This window comes from Ornithorhynchus anatinus, chromosome X3, assembly GCF_004115215.2.
Source record: "Ornithorhynchus anatinus isolate Pmale09 chromosome X3, mOrnAna1.pri.v4, whole genome shotgun sequence".
Classification (NCBI taxonomy): Eukaryota; Metazoa; Chordata; class Mammalia; order Monotremata; family Ornithorhynchidae; genus Ornithorhynchus; species Ornithorhynchus anatinus.
This window is the reverse complement of record NC_041751.1, coordinates 30164050-30185050: the sequence shown is the minus strand read 5'-3', so window position 1 is coordinate 30185050 and position 21001 is coordinate 30164050.

Genomic DNA, 21001 nt, shown 5'->3' with positions numbered 1-21001 from the left:
GTGCTAACAGGAAAGAAAAGATTCTTTTGGCCCAGTTTTATGAAAGCCTACTCCTATAGAGTAAAAAAAAACCCAAAACATTTAATTTATATGGAAGATATCAACAAGGCCAAATAATCACCCAGGGTCAAATGGAAAAGGATGTAAATCATGTTGGTTATACTATTCCTTTCTCAAGGGGCTCCCGATTTTGTATGAAAAGTGATAGCTGTTCTCTGAGTTAATCACAGAATATGTATGTAAATGTACACTATGTATGGTATATGTATAGATTGGAGAGAAATAGGCCCTGTGCACCCAAAGAAGGCTTTAAAATCTCTGTACATGAGAAGAGTGTTAACTAAGGAAATTCATATATTAAGAAAAAATGAATAGAATGGCTCTATTGACCATATTCATGTTGCAAAGAAACCTTAGAAAAAAGATAAATCAGTGCTCTTTTTAAGTGATAGTCATATAGATATGCATGTAAATCAATTTATCAGTGAATTTACTTCACGCTGTGGCATGGACACATTTAATATAAAGAATGTGAATTTGTTTATTAAAAAAAGACATCTGGGTGAACCATTCAGGCAGAGCCTATCCACAGCTCCTGAACCATTTGACAGACGCAGTATTCCTGGGCTGCCAGTTGTCTATTGGACTTGCCAACAAGCCAGATGCTATCCCAGTTTAACATAGTCTAGTAATTGCTCTCCTAAGAAAAAGGAAAGGAGTGAAATAGGGCTATATTTGTTTTATGATGTAAACTCTTCCTATTTTGAGACTTGTAACCTGTCACCTGCTAAATTGCCTCACAAGCTTGAAATAAATGCATATTTTAAAAATTAATAGTAGATTCCCTAATGATTCTGAATGCCCCCATTTGTGGTATGACTCAGCTGATGAAGAACTGAACTGGGACAGTCTGATAATGTATTCCAAAATCCTTGATTGGCATTTGAATTATTTGGCTACGGTACAGGAGGACAGGGGGTGGGAACAAGAACGTCCCAAGACTAGAGAAAGGAAGCGGCAAGATTTGATAGTCACCCCTGGGCAGAGGGCAAATGAATTAGGCATTTATAAACCAGGTAATGCAGAATCCATGCAATACCAAATCTCAAGAACTTTCTGAGATTCAGTTTCCTTATTTTGAAGGTAGGGATCCTATTGCCTCACCAAGAGAACTGTTGACAGTCAGTCACCCAAAGTGATCAATAATAGCACTGTAAATAATCAGATGGAGCAGGCTGAATTTTAGAAAAGCATCATTTTCACTGGGCTTCCCTTTTTTGTAATCTGTACACTTTAGGTCATCATTTTGAGTTTCAATTTTATATACAGAGCACTGGCAACTTTGTAAGTTTTCAGGGGGAGATAGTCATTGTTGCTAACTGTAAACTTGTTGAGGACAGGGAATGTGTCTACCAACTCTGTTATATTATTATATCGTACTCTCCCTAGTGCTATGCACACAGAAAGCATTCAATAGCTGCCTGATCATTTTTCTACAAAACCAGAACATGTCACCTCACTCCTCAAAAAACTCCAGTGGTGGCCCATCCATCTCTGATTCCAACTCACACTTCTCAGCATTGGCTGTAAAGCACTCCACCACCTTGCCCTCTCCTACCTCAGCTTACGACTCACCTTCTATCACCCAGCCCACACACTTCACTCCTCTAACACTAACCTTCTCACTGTCCCTCCATCTCGCCTAGCTCACTGCCGACCCCTCGCCCACATCCTGCCTCTGGCCCAGAACGCCCTGCCTCCTCAAATCCAACAGACAATTACTATCCCCTGCTTCAAAGCTTTGAAGGCACATCTCCTCCCCGAGGCCTTCCCAGAATAAGCCCCCTTTTCCTCTTCTCCCACTCCCTTCTGCACTGCCCTGACTTGCTCTCTTTGTTCTTCTCCCTTCCCAGCCCCAAAGCACCTATATATGTATCTGTCACTTATTTATTTGTATTGATGTCTGTCTCCCCGCCTCTAGACTGTAAGCTCATTGTGGGCAGGGAATGTGTCTGTTTATTGTTGTACTCTACTCACCCAAGCACTTAGTACAGTGCTCTGCACATAGTAAGCGCTCCATAAATCCGATAGAATGAATGACCGATTGATTGTTGTTGAAAACTAGGAGTTCAGAATACCATCCATTGTAGATTAAGTGCTTGGGAGATTACAACAGAAGTCATAGGGACACCTATCAGCAAAGTCTATTGAGCATTGGTTTTAAGACTTGGGGACCGAAACCCTGTGCAGAGGAACTGGTTACCATGCTAGTTGTTTGATGAGTAGCAATCACACATCTTTGGCTGTTCCTCTGAAGACCAGGGGACACCTCTCCAAGGAAACTGGAGAGATCAGTCAACTAGACGAAAATAATCAGTCATGAGATTCACAGGACTCAAAAGTTGCGCTATGATAGACAATTGGAAATCTGGATGAATTGTTCACTGGGTTTTTTCCTCCATCTCTGTTCTATTAAACTCAAACCTTAAGAACGTTTTCCCTGCACACTTTAAGTTGTAGGGGGTCAAAAAAATGACTCTAGATGTATTTCTTGTGAAGTTGGGGAATAGAAAACACTTGCCAAGAAAATCTAATCACAGAGTTTTGGTGTTACCTGCTTTGGCTGTCTAATTACTTTTTAGCAGCAGGGGTTTAACACTGAAAGGCAGGAAGCTGAAATTAAGGCAGAAATAATGCTGTTGCTGTTAATGCAGCTTCTAGAAATAGGATTTAGAGATCCTTTGTTCTTCCAAACCTCTTCTTCATTGAATGGAGTCAAAAGATATCCATTCTAGCATCATAGTCACATATCAGAGGCAGAACTAGTCAAATTTTAAAAACTTTAAAGTGGGGAATGCATAAAATATAACATTTCAGTTCTCTGGAAATGATTTTGAAAACATCTCTGACTACCCACATTCTGTTTTGCCAACAATCTTTTTTTTTTTTCTTTGCCTAAGCATCCCTCTGGAGCATGGAACTTTACATCTGTCTCTCAAGTTAATGAACAGCAACAAGATGTGCTAATCATTAACCCCTATGGATCTGGTAATTGAGGGGAGAGAGCAGGGATATAGGTGATAGGGTCTCTGGGAGATCCACCATATGTGTGTTGGGTGAGGGAGAGGGAGTCAGAATAGCAACAAAAAAACACCCCCCCCCCCCAAATAAGCTGGAACTACAGGAGAGGTAGAATATGCTTACTTAGAAATCAGAATTGGATGATTTGTGGAGTAGAGGTCAACGGGTGTTTTCCGCTCTTGTTCGCGGTTGTCTGAGCTCCCCCAGAAGACAAGGGGCAGACTCAAATTTTACACTGGGTGAGGAGAAAAATCATACTCTTCCTGAACCCAGATACTGACTCTCATGCATGCCCTCCCAACCTTCTTTCTATACTCAGCTCAAAGGTAGTGGAGCTTGGTCAAGGTAGAGTCAGGGCCAGATACTCTATGTGCCTTAACTCAGGCTGTGCCCAAGGCTTTCCAGATGCCCATTAAATATATTTACAGTGAGTGATCTGTGGTGGCTACCACAGAGGAGAGTATGGTGCTGAGGGCAACCAGCCATTACTATTTCCCTTACCCAGTTCTAAGTCGAGATGAAGGTGACCATGCCAGGACGGAGTGGATGAGGCTCATCTCCCTGGAAACATCACATTTCTCAAGACCTGGGTGAATACTCATTAAGGTGATCCTCTCCACTATTTCTTCCACATAATAAAGGATCATTTCCTTGTCACCACAAACATGTAGTGGCTCTTTTTGAGCAGAGCCTTAAAGACCCAGGAATCCATCACCGGTCTGTTCTGATGCCTCACTTCACGTCCAGTTTTTTTGTTCCTTCATTAGCTCCCTCTTCCCTTTCCCTTCACCCACTGCCGATTTCTGCCTTACAGAGGCCCAGGCTCTCCTATTACAGTTATGCTTTTGATCCTTTCGCTCCAGTGAAATTACACTCTAAGATTATCAATCACCTCCTTGTACGTTCAATTATCTATCCAGTCAAATAAATTTATAAATATATTTGAGCCTCAGATCCTTGTGGCCAGGGAACTCGTCACTTCTATTTTTTGTTCTTTCCAAGCAGTGCACCATGTGGGTGCTTAATAATGCTATTATTATAAGACTATAGGTGTAGGCAATTACTTAATACTGCTATCACCACTAATAGAGGAAGACAACACAGGTCCTGAAGACAAACCTTCCAAATTATGGTCTGAGGGTAAGGCTAGGGAAGGAAAATCACTGTGGTTTTGCAGCCATTTTCCATAATTTACAAGGGCTTTTCAGGGGCTTTTCTCCACGGAACTGCCAACCTGCCTTCCTCTACTCTCCTCTGGCTCAAAATACCCTACTCAGACCCGTCCCGCTAATCTGAAACGGAGTAAAACTATTCTCCCAACTCACATAAGTTCCGACAGACCCAGCTTCAGAAGACCTCACCTGGACCTGGCTTTAAATTTGAATCAATATCCACCAAAACCTACAGACCCTTAGGACAACAGAATGCAGGTCAATGATCCTGGGAAAATACTTGTTTTGGACTCAAAGAGTACGTTTCTTTCATCCTGCAGTCTTCTGCAGCTGCCCCACAGGAAAGTATAGTAGCTTAGCCTTGGGCTTCTCCCTAGGAAAGATGGCTATTATTTAACACAGGTGGATCTGTAATTATGATCAATGCAATTTCCCGGGCCCAGATTGTGCAAGCTGCCAGGATTGGCAGTATATTTGGTAAGTATTGATGTGAGTTGTCCAACTGTTGTAGCAATTAGCACATAGACAGCAGTGTGATTGGACATCAGCATGCTGAACATTGCACACGGGAAAGTAAACAGTTTTCTCAACAGTAAATAATACGGAGAATAGTGAAGGTTGCGGACACGGGTTTCTATTAAATGAGAAATATTGGCTTACCTTTAAAATCAAACCTTAGAAATCCGAATTATCTGTCTTGATTTTTGTCTCTGTTTCTTGCATTTTTTTCTTCTTTTTTGTGGAGGAGGTACAGGGAACCGTGAGTGGGAGAAGGATCCTTAGTAGAGATGGGCTGCAGACAGAAGTGATGGAATACTGTGGAAAAACATGTTCTTGTGAGGTTTTCAGCTCAATTTCTGGAAGGGTCAAATAGTTCAGATCAACGTAGCCCAAACACATTTGACTTTAGGGACCTCATGTTCCTCTGAAGCCTGTTCCTTCTTGCTATAATAAATTCAAAGGATCTATTAAATATATTTTTTAGCAAATTTTCCTGTTTGATTCTCCCCTGGCTTGAAGGGCATGTAAATTCAGTTCTGCAAAATTGCAATGGCCAAACATTTTGAAAACACACGTAAATCACTACTCTGCTCTAGTTTGTCACACCTCTGCTCCTTTGCCCCACACAACCCTGTGTGTTGAAATTACAAATCAGAGAAAATTGAGCTTCAACCTGGCTCTGGCATTTGAGTACTTTTTTTCCCTCTCCAATATTTACTTTTTCAAGACTCATCTCTCCCAAGTCACGGAATCCATATTATCAACCACCTCGCTGATATTCTTGCATAGAGGTCTTGTCATCTCATCTGGGGATCTTGGAGTTATTCCTTCATCTTTCCTGTCCCCTCCAGCCAGTTAAAGGACCACTGCAAAACTGATCTTTCATTCATTCATTCAATAGTATTTATTGAGCGCTTACTATGTGCAGAGCACTGTACTAAGCGCTTGGGATGAACAAGTCGGCAACAGATAGAGACAGTCCCTGCCGTTTGACGGGCTTACAGTCTAATCGGGGGAGACGGACAGACAAGAACAATGGCACTAAACAGCGTCAAGGGGAAGAACATCTCGTAAAAACAATGGCAACTAAATAGAATCAAGGCGATGTACAATTCATTAACAAAATAAATAGGGTAACGAAAATATATACAGTTGAGCGGACGGGTACAGTGCTGTGGGGATGGGAAGGGAGAGGTGGAGGAGCAGAGGGAAAAGGGGAAAATGAGGCTTTAGCTGCGGAGAGGTAAAGGGGGGATGGCAGAGGGAGTAGAGGGGGAAGAGGAGCTCAGTCTGGGAATGCCTCTCGGAGGAGGTGATTTTTAAGTAAGGTTTTGAAGAGGGAAAGAGAATCAGTTTGGCGGAGGTGAGGAGGGAGGGCGTTCCAGGACCGCGGGAGGACGTGACCCAGGGGTCGACGGCGGGATAGGCGAGACCGAGGGACAGCGAGGAGGTGGGCGGCAGAGGAGCGGAGCGTGCGGGGTGGGCGGTAGAAAGAGAGAAGGGAGGAGAGGTAGGAAGGGGCAAGGTGATGGAGAGCCTTGAAGCCTAGAGTGAGGAGTTTTTGTTTGGAGCGGAGGTCGATAGGCAACCACTGGAGTTGTTTAAGAAGGGGAGTGACATGCCCAGATCGTTTCTGCAGGAAGATGAGCCGGGCAGCGGAGTGAAGAATAGACCGGAGCGGGGCGAGAGAGGAGGAAGGGAGGTCAGAGAGAAGGCTGACACAGTAGTCTAGCCGGGATATAACGAGAGCCCGTAATAGTAAGGTAGCCGTTTGGGTGGAGAGGAAAGGGCGGATCTTGGCGATATTGTAGAGGTGAAACCGGCAGGTCTTGGTAACGGATAGGATGTGTGGGGTGAAAGAGAGGGACGAGTCAAGGATGACACCGAGATTGCGGGCCTGCGGGACGGGAAGGATGGTCGTGCCATCCACGGTGATGGAGAAGTCTGGGAGCGGACCGGGCTTGGGAGGGAAGATGAGGAGCTCAGTCTTGCTCATGTTGAGTTTTAGGTGGCGGGCAGACATCCAGGTGGAGACGTCCCGGAGGCAGGAGGAGATGCGAGCCTGAAGGGAGGGGGAGAGGACAGGGGCGGAGATGTAGATCTGCGTGTCATCTGCGTAGAGATGGTAGTCAAAGCCGTGAGAGCGAATGAGTTCACCGAGGGAGTGAGTGTAAATGGAGAACACTTTCCTTAACACCCTGACGATGACATTTCCCGTTCAAAGCCCATCACTGTCCTTCTGTAGTCATTCCCTCTTCAATAATAATAATAATACTGATGGTATCTGTTAAGTGCTTCCTATGTGCCAAGCACTGTTCTAAGTGCTGGGGTAAATTCAAGGTTATCAGGTTGTCCCAGGTAGGGCTCACAGACTTAATCCCCATTTTACAGATGAGGTAACTGAAGTACAGAAAAGTTAAGTGACTTGCCCAAAGTCACACAGCTGACCTCTGGGCAGGAAAGATCCCTGCCAGCTAACCCATTTAAATCATTTCCCTCAGTGACACCTTTCTTCCCACCCACATCCTTTGCAATCCTGCCCTCAACCCATTTTATCACAATCTCCACTCTAAACTCCCTTCGTGGGCTTCTACTTCCCACCCTTCAAATTATCTCTCCTCTCTCCTGTTATTAAAAACCAACCTCAAATTTCCAATCGAGGCATCAGCCTGACACTGGGTGGGTAAGATGAGGTCTGTCTGCTTCTCCACTTCACAGTCCTAAACCTCTGCTCAGAAATGATCCTTCTCCAGGAAATGCAGGAAAACAGATGAGAACAATCTAAAGCAAAAAGCTAAAATAAGTTTCCAAAATAAACATGCCAACTCTGTGCAATATTCCCTATGGATATGTGTGGTTAATTTATGTCATACTGCCTTAGAAGGTATTTTCAGCACAACACCTAGCATACTGTGAGTGCTCAAGTATTAAGCAACAGTCAAGATTATTTTTAAAAATATACACTAGAGTTGTGGATCATTTAAATGAGAATAACTACTAACCCTGAACCTTTCTATTCTTCCCCCAGTCCCTTCCTGCTAAAATAGTTTTATCTATCTTGTACACTGATACTGTTTAAATATTGACAAGAAAAATGATGCCATTGCCCACTGATGACAATGTCAGCAGGAGATGAAATGCAGTCACGCAATACAAATTTTCTCTTTTGGCAGAGTGTACTAGATTTTAGTAGCCACAAGAGGGAGAGAACCAAGATTTAAAGCGAACACCATGAAGACATGTGTTGGGCAACCTCTCTGCACTGCTCTGCCAATGATCCTCAATTATGACTTACAAACCCATGGCAATTCAACTCTGGGGCTCTATCCTGAAAGGGGAGTAGAAATCATTCGAACGGTGCATTACCTCTTTGAAATGAAAAAGTGCCCAAAATGGAAGCAGGAGGGGTCACCAAACTCATAATCATTTCTTGGAAAAGCTACATACAAAAGCTTACTTTCATCAGCCAAGACACATTAGTCAGTGGTGACTGTGCCCGCTGGTTCGTGCAGGGACGTTTATATGGTGCAGTTGTCCCAAAACAAGAAATGATAGGAGAATGTTTGCCGGGCATGCAAATGAATCACTAAAGCCATGTTCTTCTGACATGAAAAATCCAAATCTAGACCTTGTCACATTAATGAACCCGTGCAGACAAAGGATGAGAAAGAACTTATCTGCTCTCAGCAACCATCCTAAGCATCTCAATGTTCTGTTGCCCCCATAGAGACATTTCCTTTACTTCCCAGTTGTCTTCTAAAAAGATCTCTCTCACTCTACTTGGCTTTTGGACCCCATCCTCTCTCACTCATTCAAAACACTTGGTCCCACTCTCCTCCACTATCTTCTCTTTTCAGTCTCTGACTTTCCTCTAGCTCCTTCTTCTTTGCTTCCAAACAATTGCAAGTCTTCCCTATACTGAAGAAGTGATTCCTTACTCCGATTCAATTCTAAACTCCTTAAGCGTGCTGTGTAAACCCGTTGCTTTCGCTTCCTCTACAAGCTCTCTCTCTTCTCCCTCCTCAAACCTCCTCTCCCCCAAGCCCTGCCATCTCAATCCCCCAGTGACCTAGCCACATAGTTTAGATTTTGTCAATAAAGTATCAGGCCTGATCTCCCTAAAATCACCCCAACTCCTCTCCAGTCCGCACCCCCCATTACCCTCTTCGATTCTCCTAATATTCCCAACTGTCTCTCAAGAAGAGACCTCTCGGCTCCTCTGAAAATCTCCCCTCTTGTGCACCTCTGACCCCATCCCTTTCTACCTTATTGAAACACCTGCTCCCTCCCTTGACTACCATCTTCAACTATTCACTCTGCAGTGGCTTCTTCCCCACTGCTTTCAAACACGCTCACATATCCCTCCATTTAGGGCACTATCTCCTTCCTAAAATTCCTCTCCAAATTCCTTGAGCAAGTTGCCTACAGTTCCTCTCCTCCAATTCTCTTCTTGACCCCCTCCAATTTGGCTTCTGCCCCCTTCATTCCACTGGAACTGCCCTCTCTAAGGTCACCAATGACTTCCTTCTTGCCAAATCCAACAGCCTCAACTCCATTATAATCCTCCTCAACTACTCTGCTTCCTTGAATACTTTAGACCATTCTTTCTGAAGACATTATCCAAACTTGGCTTCACTGCCACTGTCCTCTCTTAGTTCTTCTCTCTGGTCACTTGTTCTCAGTTTTGGCTGCAGGCTCCTCCTCTGCATCTCACCCTCTGACTGAGGCTCAGTTCTGGGTTCCCTCTATTCTCTGGCTACTACCATCTCTATGTGGATGATTCCCAAGAAGCAGCATGGCTGAGTGGATAGAGCAGGGGCTTGGGAGTCAGCGGACAAGTGGCGGAGCCGACATTAAAACCCAGGACCTTCTGTGTGACTTTGGACAAGTTACTTAACTTCTTTGTCCCTCAGTTACTTTGTCTGTAAAATAGAGGTTAAGGGTGTGAGCCTCATGTGGGACATAGACTGCATCCAACCCCATTATCTTGTATCTACCCCTGGCGCTCAATACAGTGCCTGGCACATGGTAAGCACATAAATGCCAATTTTTTTAAAAAAAACTACATCTTCAGCTCTGATCTCTATCCTTCTTCGCAGTTTCGTATTTCCTCATGCTTTCAGGACATCTCATTTACTTCTGACACCTCAAACATGTCCAAACCAGAACTCTTCACATTCCCACCCAAACCCTGTCTGCTCCTTGACTTTCCCATCACTGTAGACAGCACCACCATCTTCCGTGCCTCCCAGGTCTGAAAACCTGGTGTTATCCTTGACTCATCTCTTTCATCTGATCCACATATACAACCTATTACCAAATCCTGTTGGTTAAACCTTTCCAAGATTGCCAAAATACACCCTTCCCTCTCCATCCATACTGCTACCAAATTAATCCAAGCCTTTATTCTAATTCACCTTGATTACTGAATCTGCCTCCTCACTTATCTCCCTACCTCACTCCAGTCCATACTTCATTCTGCTGCCCAGATCATTTTTCTAAAAAAGTGTTCCTCCCCAAACCCTTTGGAGAGTACAAGATAACAGAGTTAGTAGATACAGTCCCTGCCCACAATGAGCTTACAGTCTAGAGGATCTCCACTAGCTACCCATTTCTGCTCACATAAAACAAAAAATCCTAACTATTGCCTTCAAGGCCTTTCACCAGTTTTCTTCCTCTAATCTAGCCATGCTCTTCTCTCACCATAGCCCAGTTGGCTCACAATGGCCCAGCTGGCTCTTTTTACTCCAACCTAACTTTCCAACTATACCTCACTTATGCCTCAACTGTTTCGACCCATTATGCAGCATCTTCCCACTGTATAGAACTCACTGTCCTCTCAACTTTGACAAGCAGCATTCATTCATTCTTTTATTCATATCGATTGAGCACTTGTGTGTAGAGCACTGTCCTAAGTGCTTGGTAAGTACAATTCAGCAACAAATATTTCCAACCTGCAAAATACTCCCCAAACACCATACCCTCCAAGAGGCCTATACTCTGACTGATTCCCCATCTTACTGATCATTTCTCCCTGTGAGTTACCTCAGACCTCATGCATAGATCACTTTACTTATTTGTTCTCTAATCTGTATTTACTTTTCTAATTTTGTTTGTCTCCTTTATGACTAAGTCCTTGGACTTTAATCTTTTGTATGTTTACCTATTTATTTCCCCTTATCTCACTCATTACCTTCTAAGCTTCTCCAAACCAGGGACAGTTACTTTTACTCCACTTCTATGTTCACAAGCTCCTCATAGGGTGTTCTACACAAAAAATGCCACCAATGATGATGATCCCTGGAAGTTGCCAGATTTGGTGTGTAAAGGTAGTTCAACATGAGAGGCAGCAGGGCATAGTGGATAGAACACGGGCCGGGGGGGGGGGGGGGGGGCAGAAGGTCATGAGTTCTAATCCCAGCTCTACCACTTGTCTGCTGTGAGACCTTGGACAAGTTCCTTCATTTCTCTGTGCCTCAGTTACCTCATATGTAAAATGGGGGTGGAGACTGTGGGCCCCACATAGGACAGGGACTGTGTCCAACCCAATTTGCTTGTATCCACCCCAGTGCTTAATATAGTGCCTGGCACACAGTAAACCTTTAACAAGTACCACAGTTATTATTATAGGGGCTTGAAGGGCAATTGAGAAGAAGTGATGACAGCACGATCTTCAAGTCACTGTTGCATGGTGAACAATAGGGGCTAACCACAAGTTTTTCAGAAGTAGAACTATTTAAAGACACTCAATCAATAGCATTTACTAAGCAGATATGGAGAATACATACGTGCTTGGGAGAGATCAACAGGAGTAAAACATGTATTCTCCGCCCTGTAGGAGCTAACGGGCTAATGGCAGACTGACATAGCGATGCACAAACTAAAATATGACATAAAATAATATGGCCAAGCAGTGGATCTACCGACCAGCCTTAGGAAAGGGGTAACGTTTCTCAAGCAGTGGCTTTGGAAAGATTTTTCTACTAAGGGGATTGCAGAAAAACAGTGCCTGATACTATGAATAACATTTGCAACAGCACATTAAGCTTCTTGCAGGTGTCTCCATTATCCAATTCCTGATGGTGCGTTAATCACTAATTGAGGTGTATGAACACCTTCCTGCCACTGGAGAATCATTATTATTATTTTTATTATTATGATATTTAAGTGCTTACTATGTGCAGAGCACTGTTCTAAACACTGGGATAGATACAATACAAGATAATCAGGTTGTCCCACGTAGGGCTCACATTTTAATCCCCATTTTCTAGATAATAATGTTGGTATTTGTTAAGCACTTACTATGTGCAGAGCACTGTTCTAAGCACTGGGGTAGATACAGGGTAATCAGGTGGTCCCACGTAGGGCTCAAAGTTTTAATCCCCATTTTCTAGATGAGGTAACTGAGGCACAGAAAAGGTAAGCTGCTTGCTTAAGATCACAGGTGGCAGAGCCAGGATTAGAACCCACATCCTCTGGCTCCCAAGTCCATTGTCCTTCCACTAAGCCATGCCCATATGCCACAGTGGGAATCATTTTCTTCGAGCATCCTTCTGATCTCAGTTCCCAGTAAACCATGGTCACTCCCAGGAGCCAGCTGCTAAACAAGGACTTGAAAGCCCTCCCAAACACCCTAACGTCATTTCCTGTTATAGCCTTATGTCGATGTGGTCTGTGTTCTCACTTCCAAACAAACCTGCTTATTGTCTGCCTCACAACTTGGCTGCATCTGTGTCATCCAACACCAACAGCCTTCTGCCCATATTGGCCCAACTGTGCTTCTTCACCACCTGGCTATTCATTCCACTAGGGCTTGGCCCCAATACACGCTCTGAAAATTATACAATTATTTGCTTCGGTCAGTAGAGTCCTTTTATATTTCCTTGTGTTGCTTGCTTTTCTTTTTCAGTTTGTTTGTCCCACTCCCTCCCCTTGCCGTCAACTATTTAGAAGACAGGGACGGTGTCCTCCTCTTCTATAATTCTACAGCGTCTCATACAAGGCTCTACATTACCTATTGCTGTCCTGTGTAGACACAGCTAGAATGGCACACAAACAAATCTGAAGGTAGGAACTACCACTGACCATGACTGCGGCTCCCTAAACACCTAACATAATAGCAAGAGGTGATACTAGCCCTGGGAGCAGAAGAGGCAGCCCTTTGAGTTTTCAAGTCTCTCAAAAGCTTTGTAGATCTCTCAAAATTCTCAGTGCACTGTGTCCAGTATTTTTTTTTCTATAATATATGTGCATACTGATGAAAAACTTTCCAGAGTTATGTTCATTTGTTATCACAGAGTTATTTCATGAAAAGTGCGGTAAATCAAAATTGAATCAAAACTTGACTCTCGAAAGATGAAAGTTTCAGTTTGAACCTTAGAACTCCCAAGGCTCGAGAGACTTCTAAATTTAGAAAATTGTACCCTCCCCTCCCAGGTAGTTATGTGCTGGATAAATTCCAATCCAATAATGACTTTCTGCATACTTCATTACTCCCTGCAGTTTTAACTGGCCAAGATGTTCTACACATTATGCCTTGAATTGGTGAGTAGCATCATTGTGTATGATTTAAAGCTTTCTCCTTTTACCCTAGTGGTAGATACACTGAAAGTGTTAGTGAGGTTATCCCTGTGTAAATAGTTTTTATCAGGAAAGTTGGTCAAATACTTAACATGTTTGGATAGAAGAAACTAATGTAATAGTCATTTAATAATTAATAGTCTATAACAGATAATTAAATTAGCCACCAGATAAATGTATTATCAATACATTTTAGAGATATTTACATAGGTCAGCTCCCAAGACTTTTTAGATTTTAAAATTTTTAGTCTTGGCACTATTTCAATTAATTATGAAATTAATTCATAAATTCATAATGTCCAAAGAAAACAATTGAGAAATATTCCCCCATTGCATTCATTTTTCAAATCTGAATAGCCCATTAGTTCTTGGATGTTTGTGGATTCTTCATCTGTAATATTTCTATTTAACTTTGAAATTCTAGCTGATATGAAAACAGCTCTTGGAGGAGGTAAAAAATAAATAGGAATAAATTACTGCTAGACTAAAAGTCATGATAGCCAGAAGACCATAATTCTATCCATTTAGTTCAACCACACTTACCGAAAGGATGCAAGATCAATAATGGTTTTGCTTGTTGGTCAGAAGGGGGATTGCCAAATATTTAGAGGCTGTATCAAGATAAAAAGAAAATCAATATTAGCACAGTCTAGAGAGTATTCATTTGTTGAAAGAATGTAATTAAAAACAACTTACTGTCCCACCTCTTCTTTTAAATTCTATGGAGGATAGGAAATAAATGAGAAAAATAAGGGGATTTTAAGCTATTACATTGTGCTTTACTACAAGTAGCTTCATAGGCAGTAGGGTTATCCACCAGGAATTTTGAGGATTGTTGCACTGGGGTGCATAGATATCTTTGAATGCCATGGATGAATACTGCATCCTGATCTACACGGCCAAGTTAAAAGAGAGTGGAAGAGAAGTTGTGACTGTCCTAAACCAACCCAACTCATTCAGAATTTTGCCTGAAGTATCCAGAATAGGTGGATAATAGTGGGAATTTACACTCTGCATCCATTAATTGGAATTGTAGTGCCCTAAGGCCAGATTTACCAAGCACAATGAGATGTATGAGAGGGTGGCAAAGAATATGGATCATTCAGGAGAAAACAACCATCTGCAATCTCTTCTATATCGGGAGGTAATTCAGTCCCGAGGGAGTGAGTTGAAGCTTTAATTGTGTCAGGAATTTCCCCTGGCAGTGTGATGTAACAAAGCGGGAAGTATAGCCGTGAGAAAAAAAAAAAAATCAGAAAGGAGAAATTTTTCTAATGAACAACATCATCATAAAACAGGGCTCCACATTGTATTCTAAGTTCCACCTCTGACATTAAGATATTAGGAAAGACATTTTCCATCATAAAACCAGATTCAAAATACTTTCTAGTGTGTATATCATGATTATTACACTGCCAATAAATGAGTGAAGCATAATTAACTAGATATCTTAGGTCTCCCAGTTTAAAATGTTTCTTCCAGGCTTTTAGAAGATTGCAAGCCTAAATCATCGATTTCTCTTAATAGGGTATCTTTAGTTATGATATGGATTTCTTGATTTATAAATTAATTGTGTGAATTACAAACAGCCTATTCTTCAGGAAATGATTATTTTTTAATCATTGGATTTCAAATATGTGGAGATAACCACATAAATTATTGAAGCCAAACTTGGACACATCTGAATTCATTCTTGGGCATTTGGAATTTTATTTGTAGAGAACTGACAATCAACCCCTTTTCTGGACCCATTTTATAATGACAAAGTCTCTGTAGTTAGTAAGGATATTCTGCTCTCTACTATAAAGAATAGAATTAAAAATATTAACATTTGATTAATCACCCCACATAGTCTTAAATACTGAAATATTCAGTTTCAGTGTGACAGATCATCTTCCTTTGACAAGTTTGATGGGATTTTCAAGCCAGTCAATTCAATCTTGCAAGTGCAATCCTCAGAAATCTTAGGAGTTACACTGACCAGCACAATCAGGATGGGAGTTGGTAAGGAATGGATCTTTCTCCTATTGAGTTCCTGTAAACATTACAACATGTCATTTAGCATCAAGAAGAAACCTGTGAATGTTCTTCTGCCTTAGAGGTGAAATAATCCTCGATGGTTGGAGATGGGTAATGAGGCGGGGGAGGGAGAGAACAGAGAAAGCTGGAGTGGTAGAAAAGGATGACAGTGACTGAACCGGCCACTGATATTCGGGGATCCTAGGTGGTCCATTCTTTTTCCTCATTCTTTCCCTGACTGGCCCTCTGATGTATGCATACTCACCTGGAAACACTCCTGCCAGTTGTCTCAACTGCATTTCCTGGTCATACCCCACAGTCAGGAGTGGTAATGGGGGAAGGGAAGAGAGAAACAAATTGCTAATACTGAGCCTCATGTGGGGCAGAGACTGTGTGCAACCCAATTACCTTGTATCTACCCCAGTGCTTAGTACAGTGCCTAGCACATAGTATGTGCTTAGCAAATATAACAATTATTTCCCAACCCAGAGTACCTTTCCAGATGAATCAGCAGGGTCTTTGTACTGTCAATACCAAATGGCCATCCCTGGCACACTATCCTAGGTAGGTTCAAGAAGCGTTTTCTGGTAGTAGTAATAGTCAAAGAAGGCCCTCCTTAGCAAAACCAGCCTCACCACTCCTGTCCACCAAGCTCAGGGACACCATGACCATAAATGTTTTCACTCATGAATATGGAAAACAGAAAAGCTGTGGTTCTGATGCCAGCAGGAAAACAAGAGTTTTGAAATAATGTTTGCCCATGTCATTCAGATGAAGCCCGGAAGGAAAATTACAGTAACTGTCATTTCCATCTCATTTTCCCTGAGTACATTTACCTGAACAGAGGAGAGACAATATATTTGGTATTGTGCTTGGCTTTTGGAACTGGTGGTGCTTTTATCTGAAAGAGTTATGCTTAAAGTCCATTTTTATTTCAAAGAAGATCCCTAATGGATGGCCAGGTGTAAGTGAGAGACTGAAATTTATATACCACAGTTATTCATTCCAGGCAAATGCCATAGACAGGAACAGCAACAAATCAAAGTTAATTTGTAATTGAAACTGACTATTACTAAAAGCAATTTAGCTTTAAAGAACTCTGACATGTTGGAAGATGAATTGCTTTGTGCAGCTTTGTTATTTAAAATTATTTTTAAGCATAAGAAGGGAGGACTGCATTTACAAAGCCCAATCTTAAGTGGAAGCGATTTCATGTCCTTTTTAAAACTCAGAGAGTGGAACCCATTTTGAAGGGGAATTAAAATGTATTTGAAGAAATTCAGAGTAAATCCAAGTCAATTTTCATAGCAATACGTATCTCATATAGAAGTGTATCTTGATGTTTTAGAGAACTGTGATACCTTTTTACAAGCAGGTAAAAGACATTTCAGTAGCAGGACCACTCAGCAGTCTTCTGCACCAAATCTGACCTCTTTTCGGACAGGTCTGCAAAGCTGCAATTACCTGGAAAATTCAGCAAAAATAGCTTTGTGTGTAGATTATCTAGAGGATTGTCAACATTTTCCTGTGAGGATTCGGGTGTAAAGGAGAAATCCCAAAGATAAATCTGCATATGGGGAGGAGGTGTGTGAATGTATACAACTGTGTGTGCATGTATTCTGCTCTGTGTTGAGAAAGAAAAGGCTAAGAACACGAATGCAACTGGAAAAGAGTCACGGCAGAAAGACGGGCAAAGAAGGAAGGAGGAGCTAATGAGAAAATCATCACCATGGTGAATTAAACTCTCCCAATTTCCCAGCTCTTTTTATGTTTAATCCTTGATCTGAATTGGATGTTTTGCCCCGCGTCTACCGTTTTCTAGAATACTTTTGTGTTCACCTGAAAATCACCAGTGAGTGTAAGAAAATTAAAATCACCTAAAGCTAAATCATTCTGGTTCACAAATAGAGATGAGTACAAAGCAGAGAGCAAATTAACTATACGAATGGTGAAAAATATATTTTTAGTTTTGACTGAAGAAAAGTTTCTTGGAATTTAATAATGATAATAGTAATAATAACAACCACAATTAAGCCCTTACTACGTGCCAAGCACTGTACTAAGCACTGAGGTAGATGCAAGATAATCAGATCAGACATGGTCTCTGCTTCACATGGATTTTATAGTCTAAGTTGGAGTGAGAACAGGTATTTAACCCACATTTTTCAAGTAAGCAATTCCTGACCATTGGTTTTGCAAAGCAGCATGGCCTAGTGGAAAGGGCACGGGGCCTCGGAGTCAGGGGACCTGGGTTCTAATACTAGCTTGGCCACTTTGCCTGCTGTATCACCTTGGGCAAGTCACTTCACTTCTCTGTGCCTTAAACGGTGTGGCCTAATGGAAGGAGCCAGGACCTGGTAATCAGAGAAACTGTATATATTTTACTCTGCTACACCCAACTCCCCAAACCTCAAAAACTGCCAAGGATCACCCATTCATCTCTGCATCTAGTAGCAATTGCCTGCTGGGTGACCCTGGTACCTCACTTCTCGGTGCCTCAGTTTCCTCAGCTGTAAACTGGAGATTCATTACCTGTTCCCCCTCCTACTTGGACTGTGAGCCCCATGTGGGACAGGGACTGTATCCAAACTGATTAACTTATAACTACCCCAGCACTTAGAACAGTGCTTGGCACATATTAAGTGCTTAACCAATGCCATTATCGTTATTATTTAGGGCAGTCAACTTTCTGTCTCCTACAAAATCCACTCTCGTATCCCACTACACCCAAGATCACACTCTGAATTCCTCTCCATCTAATTTGCCTCATTCTGATCTCTCCCACCGCCTATCACTGCTCAAGCCCTTCTTTCTGCCTAAAACTCCCTCCCTCTTCACATCCGACAGCACAACTGAAATCACATCTCCAACTGGCAGCCTAATCTCACCACTTTATATCCCCCAGCAGCCACTTCAGCATTTACGCACCCACCTCGTATACACTGGTATACAAAGAATAATCAGTAACACATATACGTATTAACTCATGTATTAATTCACGTACCCATTCCCCTTTAGTGACAGCTGTCCTCCTTTGACAACATATTGGGGTCCCTGAAAGAGAACCACCCAGATCTCCCTTTTACCTCTTCCAATGTCACCCATCCCTCCCTAGTTCTGCTCTGGAGCAGGTTTCACTTGGTATTCCATAGGTTGAGGAAGACCTTGTGTAGGTTTTACGCAAGGTTCTTCCTCCATACTATTGGACCTCAGCAGATATAGCCTAGGGTCCGAGATTTTGCCACTTTTCATGGCTCTGCCTTACATGGTCTCTTCCTCTATAGTGAAACATGTGCCGTGCTTGATGAATCCCCATGATTCTTCCCTATCCTGTTGTTGGGTAGGAATTTTCTCTATCTGTTGCCGTATTGTACTTTCCAAGCACTTAGTACAGTGTTCTGCACATAATAAGCGCTCAATAAATGCAATTGAATGTCCTTAAAGTTATAGCCCTTGTCCAGAGGCACAATTCAACTCAGCGCACCAGCTGAGTCTTTGCTTCCAGCCTCAGCGGAAAAGAGAGAAATACAATGAATAAAGCAACAATAAATGGGAAAAAGAGAGGTAGAGAATGATCAGCTAAGGTTTCTAATTTCCTAACACTTGTGCTCATTCTGTGTCATTTTTTTTCTTTCTGGGCTGTTAATTAAATGATGCATCGGTATAATGAACCTGCCTATGAAGAAAATGGAAGGATAATTAGACTGACAAGGGAGCCAGAGAGAGAAATCAGAAAATGGAAATAGGAGATAGGTCGTGTATGGACAGGGCAAGTGGTTATCTTGGTTTTCAGTTATTATGGGTGATTTAGTAAAATCTATTTCTGGCCTGACAAATGTTTCATGCTAAATAGCAAGCTAACTTGGGTAAGATGCACTGTGTAGGCAAAATAAACATTATAAAGTCATGACTATGTTCTGTGACCTTGGGCAAGTAACTTTTCTGTGCCTCAGTTTCTTCCATCTATTAAATGGAGATTCAATATTTGTTCTTCCTCCTACTTAGATTATGAGCTCCCCTGTGAGGACAGGAATTGTATCCAAGCTATTATATCTATCTCAGGGGTTAGTTCTGTGCCTGGCACATAGCAAGTGCTTCACAAATGCCACTCTTTATTCTATCATTATTGTTACTATTATTACTACTACTACTACTACTAATGATTTTGTCTTTGACCTCACCCCAGGAGCCTCCAAGTCTGCACAGTGCTCTACACACCCTAAGCCCTCAATAGGTACGATTGACTGACACGTGATTAAGAGCACTAATGGAGAATATTTGAGGTTTTTCCATCATCCTGAAGAGCAATTATTGAGGCCTTCTCTCTGAGAAGTATTGTTGGAGATGATTGAGAACATGGAGCAGAAATAAAAAAACATGGCCTATGCTCTTGAGTGTCTTGAAATTTAATGGGATGAAGGAAGGACAGAAGCTGCTGAACAAACAAGAGGTAAAAGAAGGGGAGCACATAAATATATAAAGCAAAAATAAGCAGTTAAATGGATAACAAAGACATAAACAAATGATTGCTCAGGTGGTTGATGGCAAGAAATGATCAGGAAGATATGAATTAGTCAGGACATGTCTGTTGGAGGACGTGGTGCTTTTGAATGGCTTAGAAGATGAGGAAGGATGTGGTTTTTCAGATTTGAGAAGAGAGTACTATTCAGGAAGAAGCGTGCCAGTAATAGGTCAGAAACTGGAGCGCAAGGTACAGTTGGAAGATTGGATGGGGAAAAGCAAAGAGGGTGGTTGAAAACGAAATTAGGATGGGCTTCAGATAAGAAACCAGGGCAGTAAACAGCAGAGGTAGTAGTGTGCTTTCTGGCCCTTACAAGGCATTGGCCATCTGGGACAGTCCCAAAATGGCAGCCAAACCAGACCTTGCCAAGATGGCAGCCACATTGGCGCAATCTCTTAGGGTGCTGGAGCTAATGTTTAATCAGAATCCAGGCTTCCCCCTTCCCTCTCCCACCTCCTCTGCCATTGTTGGTACAATCCTTCCAAACTCCCCTCCAGGCTGACCTATTTCTACTACCCGTCCACCACTATCACCCACAGAAATAATTAGATAATTGGTTATGAAAAGGGTCCAAACAGACTAGGGGGCTACCATATTATTCATTCCCTCCCCTTAATTCACCCATCTGCTCCCACCTTCCCCAGCCCCAAAGCCCTTGGCAGTCAGGTAGGGTAGTGTAATACCACAGGGTGGAGGTGGGTGAGCCACATCAAAGGGAAAGGGAGAGAGTAGTTTTGGCCTAGAGCCAGCCAGACCGCCTCAGCGTGTCAGGAAGCTGGAGGTCGCGTGGGCCTATGAAGTCTGGGTGGTGGGTTAAGTTAACCTTATAAAGGAGACCATGGGGAGAGACCAGTGGCTCCAACAGCAGAAAAGTGGCTATTGCCTTGCAGCCTGGACTGCTTGCCAGGTCTGAGGGAAGCAGGAACTTAGGTGGAAGAAGAGCCGAGGAGATAAGATGAGTTCAGGTTTTGACAGACTGAGTTTAAGGTGTAAGTGGGTAATACTGGTAAAGATTTCTCAGAGGGAGAGGAGTGTAAAGCGGGTGAGAGGACAGGACTACAGACAGGAATTTGCAAGTCACCTGCGTGGAACTGGAAGCTGAAATTATGACAGCAGATGAGTCCCC